Source organism: Lathyrus oleraceus, chromosome 5 (genome assembly GCF_024323335.1).
Source record: "Lathyrus oleraceus cultivar Zhongwan6 chromosome 5, CAAS_Psat_ZW6_1.0, whole genome shotgun sequence".
NCBI classification, from domain to species: Eukaryota; Viridiplantae; Streptophyta; class Magnoliopsida; order Fabales; family Fabaceae; genus Lathyrus; species Lathyrus oleraceus.
Genome location: NC_066583.1, coordinates 443,552,811 through 443,562,178, shown reverse-complemented (window position 1 = coordinate 443,562,178; position 9,368 = coordinate 443,552,811). Strand labels below are relative to the sequence as shown.

The 9,368-nt window shown below is 40.7% G+C and overlaps 1 non-coding gene across 1 annotated transcript; it reads left to right on the top strand.

The window, feature by feature from the left end:
- Window positions 1-4,108: 4,108 nt before the first annotated feature.
- Window positions 4,109-4,215, top strand: LOC127089140 (small nucleolar RNA R71). The gene has a single exon (XR_007790914.1). It is a non-coding gene; the product is annotated as a small nucleolar RNA R71 (small nucleolar RNA).
- The last annotated feature ends 5,153 nt before the right edge of the window (window positions 4,216-9,368 follow it).

Genomic DNA, 9,368 nt, shown 5'->3' with positions numbered 1-9,368 from the left:
TCCTTAGGAGTTTATTAAATATTCTGGATATATAATGTGATCCACCATCGCTTATGACAAGTCATGGAACTCCAAATCTGGGAAAGATATTGTTCTTGAACATCTTGATGACTACTCTTGTGTCGTTGGTGGGTGCGGCTATAGCTTCTATCCACTTGGACACATAGTCAACTGCCACCAAAATGTACTTGTTCCCCAATGGAGATGGAAACGGTCCCATGAAATCAATACCCCAAACGTCAAATAATTCTACTTCTTGGATGTTCTTCAAAGGCATTTCGTCACGTCTTGAGATGTTCCCAGCGCGCTAGCACCGGTCACATCGGACAATATAAGCATGGATATCACGCCATAATGTCGGCCAATAAAGACCAGCTTGAAGGATCTTAGCGTATGTCTTGGATGTGCTTGAATGTCCACCATAAGGTGAAGAATGACAATGCTCTATGATGTTTTTGACTTCTTCTTCAGGGACACAACGTCAAAATATGTTATCAGTTCCCCTTTTGAAAAGGAGTAGTTCGTCCTAATAGAAGTGTCTTATATCTTTAAAGAACTTCTTCTTCCGTTGATAGTTGAGGTCAGATGGTATGATATCAATGGCTAGATAGTTCACAAAATCAGCGTACCATGGTACTTTGCTAATCTCTGAAATCGTCCCAAGGTTGTCTCTATCAGGTTCAAGGGGAGCGGTATCTATCTTAGCTATCAGTCTGTCATAAGTGAAGTCATCATTTATAGGTAAATGATCTGGATTTAAATGCTCTAATCTGGAAAGATGGTCAGCAACTACGTTTTATGTTCCTTTTTTCTCTCTAATGTCTAAGTCGAATTCTTGTAGCAAAAGGATCCACCTGAGTAATCTAGGTTTGCATCCTTTATCCTCAGAAGGTAACAGATAGATGCATGGTCTGTATAGACTATAATCTTAGATCCTACAAGAGAAGACCTAAATTTATCGATTGCGAAAACTACAGCTAGGAGTTCCTTCTCTGTTGTTGTATAATTTAATTGAGCGGCATCTTGGGTTCTACTAGCGTAATATATTACGTGTAGTTTCTTATCTTTTCTTTGCCCTGAAACATCTCCTATAGCGAAATCGCTAGCATCACACATTATTTCGAAGGGTTTAGTCCAATCCGGGGTTTGTAGAATGGGTGCTGAAATTAATGCTTGTTTTAACTGATTAAAGGATTTGATGCATTTTTCATCGAAAATAAATTCGATGTCTTTCATCAGAAGGTCGGTCAGGGGTTTTGTTATTTTAAAGAAGTATTTTATAAAGCGTCGGTAGAAACCGGTGTGTCCAAGGAAACTACGGACTTCTCTAACTGTCTTAGGAGGATTAAGATTTTCTATAACTTCTATCTTTGCTTTATCGACCTCAATGCCTCTTTCAGATATTATATGTCCTAACACTATGCCTTCTTTGACCATAAAGTGGTACTTCTCCCAGTTTAACACAAGGTTAACTTCTACGCATCTCTCTAGGATTTTCTCAAGGTTAATAAGGCAGTCTTCAAAGTTTAATCCACACATCGAGAAGTCATCCATAAATACTTCCATGATTCCATTGAGATAATCCGCGAAGATTGACATCATACAACGTTGGAAAGTAGCTGGCGCATTACAGAGTCCAAATGGCATTCGTCTGTAAGCAAACGTTTCGTAGGGACAAGTAAAGGTTGTTTTCTCTTGATCCTCGGGGTGAATGTGTATTTGGAAAAATCCAGAATATCCATCAAGATAACAAAAGTAAGAGTGTCTGGCAAGACGCTCCAGCATTTGATCTATGAATGGAAGGGGGAAATGGTCTTTCCTAGTTTCCTTATTGAGCTTCCTATAATCTATGCACATACATCATCCGCCTTCTACGCGTTTAGCGACATGCTCTCCCTTTTCGTTCTGCACGACTGTGATGCCTCCCTTCTTGGGTACCACATGTACAGGACTTACCCACTTACTATCAGAAATATGATAGATTATACCAGCTTCCAGTAGTTTAAGGACTTCCTTCTTTACTACCTCGCTCATCACAGGGTTGATTCTTCTCTGATGTTCTCTAGAAGGTTTCAAATCCTCCTCTAGTGAGATCCTGTGCATACACACGGATGGGCTAAAACGTTTTAGATCAGAGATGTTGTACCCTAAGGCAGAGGGGTACCTTCTTAAAACGTTCAAGAGTCGATTCGTCTCGTCTTGGTTTAAGATGGCACTAACTATTACTTGGCGGTTCATTTCTTCATCCAAAAACTCGTATCGTAGTTTCTTGGGTAGTTCCTTAAGTTCTTGGGCTGGTTTTTGAGAATTAGGTAAAGGGTCTGGAGTAAGGTCCAGACATTCGTTAGTGTGAGGTTCCGTTTCCTCTAACTCGTTATCCTTTTCATTCGGGTTTGAAAATGGTTCAATCTTAGGTTCTCCCTGATCAAATCCTCTTATGCACTCATCTATGATATCGATCGCATAACATGCGTCTCCTAGAATTTGTGCCATTAGGAATTTCGAAAGAATGAACTCGATCTTTTCGTCCCCTACTTCGAAGGTTAATTTCCCTCTTTTGACATCTATTATAGCTCCGGCCGTTGATAAGAATGGTCTACCTAAAAGGATAGGGATATCTTCGTCCTCTTTTATATCCATGACCACAAAGTCTGTTGGGATATAAAGTTGACCGATCCTAACTGGGATGTCTTCTAAAACGCCTACAAGATACTTAACAGACCTATCGGCTAATTGTAGGGACATCTTAGTTGGTTGCAATTCTCCTAGGTTTAACCTCTTACATACAGCTAAGGGCATTAAACTTACACTAGCGCCTAAATCTAAGAAAGCTTTGTCGATCACATGACTTCCTAAAATGCAAGGTATAGAAAAACTACCAGGGTCTTTCTCCTTCTTAGCAAGTTTATCCTCAGAAATAAAGTTGCATTCCAAGGGTTTTGGATCGTCGAGCCTATGCTTGTTAGTCAAGATGTCTTTGAGAAATTTGGCGTAAGACGAAATTTGGGTGATAGCTTCGGTAAAAGGAATCTCTACATGAAGCTTTTCTATCACTTTTATAAATTTTTGATATTGGTTGTTGACTTTGGTTTGTTTAAGTCTTTGCGGATATGGGATTGGTGGTTTTTACGGGGGTGGTGGTTTGTAAGTTTTATCCTTGGCTTCACCTCCTTGGTTGGTTTGTTTCTCGGGTTCCTCCGGTTCCTCTTCTTGGTTGGTAGGCATATTCCCTTTAGAAGTTTTGGACTCACTCATTGCTGGGTTCTGAGGCCCTTCGTAAGCGGTCCCACTTCGTAACGAGATATCGTTAGCTTGCCCTCGAGGGTTTGGTTGAGGTTGTCCAGGAAATTGGCCTCCAGGTGTAGTTTGTGGGGCTTGGTTTTGTGCTACCTGTGAGATCTGGGTTTCAAGCATCTTGTTGTGAGTGATTATCTGATCAACCTTGGTTCCTAGTTGCGTTATAAGTTCGTTTACGTGAATGTTTTGGTTTAGGAATTATTTATTTTGCTGAGTCTGGCCCGATATAAAGCTTTCCATGATCTTCTCAAGGTTAGACTTTTGGGGCATAGCTTGCATAGGTTGATTTGGTCTTTGGGCTTGATAACCTTACGGTCTCTGAGGTGCATTATTTTGGATAGGGTTCTGGTTTTTATAGGAGAAATTCGGATGATTCTTTCATCGAGGGTTGTAAGTGTTTGAAAATGGGTTACCTTGGGCGTAATTCACTTGGTCGGTATTTAGTTTGTTCAAGAGGTTAGACTCTGCCGATTCGCGTCCTTTAGATCCATAGAGTTCACACTCTGTGTGGACTACTGCTTCGGTGTTAGTGTTTGTAGACATATGTTCGATCCTAAGGGCTAAAACGTCCATTTTCGCTTACATCATGTCTAGAGAGCTCACCTCATGTATTCCACCTTGTGTTTCCTTTTTCTCTATTGATGCTCATTCAGTTCCCCATTCATAATGGTTTTGGGCCATATCCTTAATTAGGTCACAAGCTTCTGGATAAGGTTTGTTCATCAACGCGCCGCCCGCGGCAGCGGCGAAGCTCATCTTGGTGTTATAATGGAGTCCATTGTAGAAGGTATGAATGATCAGCCATTGTTCTAGGCCATGGTGTGGGCAGACTCTTAATAGCTCTTTATATCTCTCCCAAGCTTCGAAAAGCAATTTTCCTTGGTTTTGAGCAAATCTAGTTATTTGGTTTCGAAGAACAATAGTCTTACTAGGGGGGAAATATCTAGCAAGGAATACTCTCCTAAGGTCTTCCCAGGTAGTTATTGAATTAGCTGGAAGTGAATCTAGCCATGAGCGTGCTCTATCCCTGAGGGAGAAAGGAAATAATCTTAAACGGATCGCATTGGGTGAAGCGCCGTTAGATTTAAAGGTGTCGGCTAGTTGGATAAAAACTTTTAAATGTTTATTCAGGTTCTCGGTTGCGAGACCCGCGTATTGGTTTTGTTGCACTAATTGCAACAAAGACGATTTTAGTTCGAAATTGTTAGCAGGTATAAGGGGGTTTACTATGCTCGAACTAGGTTCCTCATCAGAGGGTTGGGAGAATTCCTTAAGAGGTCTCCTATCGCGATTCTCGGCCATAGCTTTCTTAATTCGGATGAGTAAGAGGCGTGTACGAGTATAACGTTTGGGTTCCGCTAAAGGATCTACTAAATTTCCGGTACTACGGGTTCTTCGCATTTACCGGCTAATAATGCCTTAGTCTATACGGTGTAACAACAGGGTACGAAATTTGACGAAGCTGGTCCCCAGCAATGGTGCCAAAAACTTGATCGTGTTGATTCGCAAGTGCACGAATTACGTCAAAGTAATATAAAAGAATATCGATCCCACAGAGACCAATCGTCAAAATATCGATTACTATCGTTACGATGTTTATCTAAGGCGGTATAAAAGAGATATTGGGTTTGCAAAATAACGGTAAATAATAAATACAGGTAAATACATGTTGAATGTAATTCACGTCAGTTAAGTGATGTTTCTATTGTCTAAATAGACTACGTATGAGGCAATATTTTCTACTCTTGAAAAGAATCCATTTAACAGGAACTGTCGCTTTCGCGTATTCAGAACTGAGTTTACCCTTAAATTAAGGCCTTTTATTGTCACTTATAAAAGGTGCATAGAACGCTAAAGTAGTAAACCTATTTTTAAGAAATGAGACTCGTAAACTTAGTTGAAAAGTGATTTTGATTTGGAAAGTTTACCTGAGGAGTTTACTGATTTTAAACCTATCAACGCATCCGAAAACAGTTTCAAAAATAGCTCTTCCTTAAAGAGATAAAGATTCCTAGTTACTAAGCCAAGGTGCTTTCGCACTACTTGAATAATTAAAACTAACCAAGTTTGTTTTAGAAAACTTAAGTTAAAAATAAAAACAGCCTTTAAAGTATTTCTACAGATTTCAATATGTGAAACATTACTTTAACCGCTGTAGCGAGGTATTCATTACCATTAGAGATATTGACTAAATCTAAGGTAAACCATACAAGTCGAGTCGCCACCGCACTTCTATTTATCCAAATGAATGGTTAGAAAGCGAACAAAAACCTAAAAGTTTTGTCGAATCAAAAACTAGTAAAAATGTCAGAGATCGGGGTAAGGGGGTTGGTGTCGCAACCTACCTGCGAAAAAAAACAACCGGCGAAAAAGAAAAGACAGAAGAGTCGCCACCGTGCGTTATTTATCCCAAAAGGAGGGAAAGGAAACGCTCGAAGTAAACCTGGAAAAAGGAAAGGAAAAGACAAGGTTTCGCAACCAGATCTTGGGTTCGGGAGTCGGTTATGCGAAGGGAAGGTATTAGCACTCCTGCGCATCAGTAGTACTCTACGGGATCCACTCTTGTAGTTCTTGTCTAAAGGGTGTGGGTTTATCTAATGTACTATTTACTAAAAAAAAGGTCAAAAGGAAATGACTCGCACGGATGTCGCATCCACTGCATACGTATCCCATCTGAATATGAGAATCAGAGTCTTCGTAGCTCGGCTACCTAGGGGTTAAGGGGAAGTGTGCTCGGTAAGACATCGCGTCTTATGCCTACGTATCTCATCTGGAATGAGAATCAGAGCAAGCCGTAGTTCGGCTAACTACGGGTTAAGTTTTGGGATGAACGACGTTACTACACAATCTACCGGATGCTCGACCTTTGGAGACTTACTCGCTTGTAGTAGAAGGAGTTAACGTGTTCTTAGGAGAAGAAAAATCAATGAGTTTGTTTGTGTTTTAGGAACGCTCATGCAAAAGGGGTAATAAGGATAAGACCTCATAGCTCTTAACCCTGGGCAGGGTGAGCTCATGACAAGGCGTGGGGGTTCAGAAAGGTGGAACCCTCTCCACTGACCGACCGGACAAAAGATCTGGGGTTTTTGTTCTGAAGCATCGACACGTAGTGTGATCTTAAAGAACAACGCACTGAATAATGGGGGATTGACTATTGATCCCTTTTATCCGTCAATTGCCTCTTCATAGAGGTCTTTAGGCAAAAAGTAGTAAAATGCGGGAAAGATAAAGGGGGTTAAGAGATCTACCACACAGATAAAGATCCGAAGCAACAACAAATAAAGAAATAAGAAACCCAGAGATCTCCCAAGCTAGCATCATCAAAGAAAGCGAGTAAGTACAGGTAATCGGAATAAACCTCCAGGTGGTATCCCATAAATAAGGTGGAACACCAGGCAAGCCATCTCTGCAAGAGTCATGTGAGCCCTCACAAAAAAAACTCAACAAATAGGTTAGAGTGACAAGATGGGGCGCAATCAAGGGTTTCCCCAAATCAAAATGTAACCACATGAATCATGCCATTAAAATTCATAAAAAGCTCACAAAAAGCAACCAAGGGTAGGAGGCCTAAACCTCTTGTCAAACAAATGCATTAAAAGGGTATCAAATTCACCCATAATACCTCATACATTCAGAGCATTCAAATTAAAAGTATAAAGTAATGGGAATAAGGCAAACCTGACTGGAGAGATCGAATGAAATTTAATTGCCCGGTTGGGTTTGCAAAGCAATCTGAGGGTTTATATGAGATGGAATTGGTTCTTTGCAGATGAGTTCCCTTCAGTCTCTGGAGGTTGCTCTGAAATCTGTTAGCTCTTCCCTCACTATCTTTTTCCCAACCAAGGTAATAGGAATATAATGGCCTTTTGTTTCACTGAAACTCTAAATTTATAACCTGATTTTTGTGGACCTGTGGGCTCAAATGAGAGAGACCAAAGTCCAAAATTTTCTGTTATATTTTTTTTTTTTCGTTTTCGTTTTCATTTTATTTTATTTTATTTTATTCGTTTTTTTTTTTTTTTTCTTTTTTTTCTTTTTTTTTAAACACGTGGGCTTCGCCTAGCGATCATGACAGCTCATGAACAAACTTTTGCTCCTTCAAGATTAACGTTTTGACTGACGAATAGACCCCTGTTGGAAGTAACTCAAGTCTTTCCCTTGTGTTGACTGATCATCTAACTAGAACCCACAAAGTGTCCTGGATGATGTTCAAGCTTCTTGGAGCTAATCCCGATTGACATGATGAAATGCAATGTATCTAATTCTGATTGATAATGATGAAATGCAATGTGAAATGTTAAATGACCTAAAAATGAATGCATGAATGAGGATGGAAAATTTTGGGGTGTTACAGCTGCCCCTATTCAGTCATCAGCTAACCCGAGCAGGATGAAAGCGAACAGCTTATCAGACAAACAGGGTGAGCTGTGATTGAATACCAAAGACAGACCGAAAATTTGCGCTCTGAGAACACCACAAAAATGCTGAAATACAACGCACTGTTTATATTTTGTCTGATCCTCTGGCTGAATATGAATCTGGAGTTTCGATCCTCTGGCTGAATCTATACTCAATTTAGTCCTCTGGTTGGATATTAATTTTGATCCTCGAGCTGGATACGATTTTGATCCTCGAGCTGGATACGATTTTGATCTTCTGGCTGGATACTTCGATCTTCTGGCTAGATCCTATTTTCTTTGATTCTCTGGCTGAATCTATTTTCTTTGATTCTCTGGCTGAATCTATTTCGATCTTCTGGCTAGATCTACTTCGATCTTCTGGCTAGATCTACTTCGGTTTGATTCTCTGGCTGAATCTATTCTCTTTGATTCTTTGGCTGAATCTATTTTCGGTCTTCGGGCTAGACCTGACTTTGATCTTCTGGCTAGATCTGGATTGTTTTGATAAAATCCCATCATCAGGATCTCGTATCTGAGGCATGCGCTGGTTGACCCTCTTTCGAAATCTACACCCAATCTTCATATTAGATATGCAGCTTCGAGAATATTCCACTTTTTGGGCTTCGTACATATTTTTCAGGCTAGAACATGTTGTAACGAATCTTCAGATAGACCCTTTTTTTAAATCGCGATCCGCGGGCTGGATCCTCTTGTAGGTTAATTTTCTGTTGAATTGTTAATCTACTCCTCTAGCTGGCTTGCTGGGGAAATAACGCTTGTAGGCGACTCTCTGGCTGAATCTTCAAATTGAACCTTAGGCTGGCTCTTTGGAAAACGATTCTCAGGCTGAATCTTCGAAATGACCCTCATACTGGATCACACACACTTGATTCTCTGGCTGAATCTCACGACTTTGGTTGTAAAGTAGTTCTTCAGTCCGCTTTGAAGAACCTGTTTATATGCTTATGTGTATGCTTGATATGTATGCAAATGCAAATGCTATGCATGGTGCAAAAAGAAATCTTCTTGGGGAAGCAAACTCCGGTAGGGAACGGATCCCTGTATCAATCCTTGAATGCTCTGTGGGGAATGATCCGTCTTCCGGGACCGGGGAGCCACCGAAAATAAATCGGCTTTTTTTGAAAAGTTGACCTTGCTGGGGGAGTATCAACTATGAGAACTTTGCTTGGGGAGGCTCTGTGAGGAGAGTCTGTGGGGAAAGCACTTCCTGAGAAATGTCGTAGGAATCTACCCTTGCTGGGGATATGAACTTGTTAATCGTCCTCAGGCTGGGGATCAAAACAAATCTGTTAAAAAACATCTGCTGGGGAATGAGATGAACACTGGGGACACCCTCTTGTTTTTTGGGTATGTAACTACTCCGCTGTTGCTGGGGATACAAGGTGCAACTCTACTGGGGGACATGCTCTGCTGAGGAGAGACTTTGTCAACCGCTTGGGGATGAGGATTCATGACTTGGCATCCGGTTCCTGTGACCTGCAAACACACACGTATGTCCCGGGGGAATTGCTCGGTTTGAATTCACCGTCCGGGATTAAGCACATTCAAAGCAATTTTAAATGTCTTCCTATGCAAATCATCTGCAAAAGCCACCATTATGTTCAGATGCAATATGTTTAATCAAGAATTCAGACATCTTTTGCAAACAAA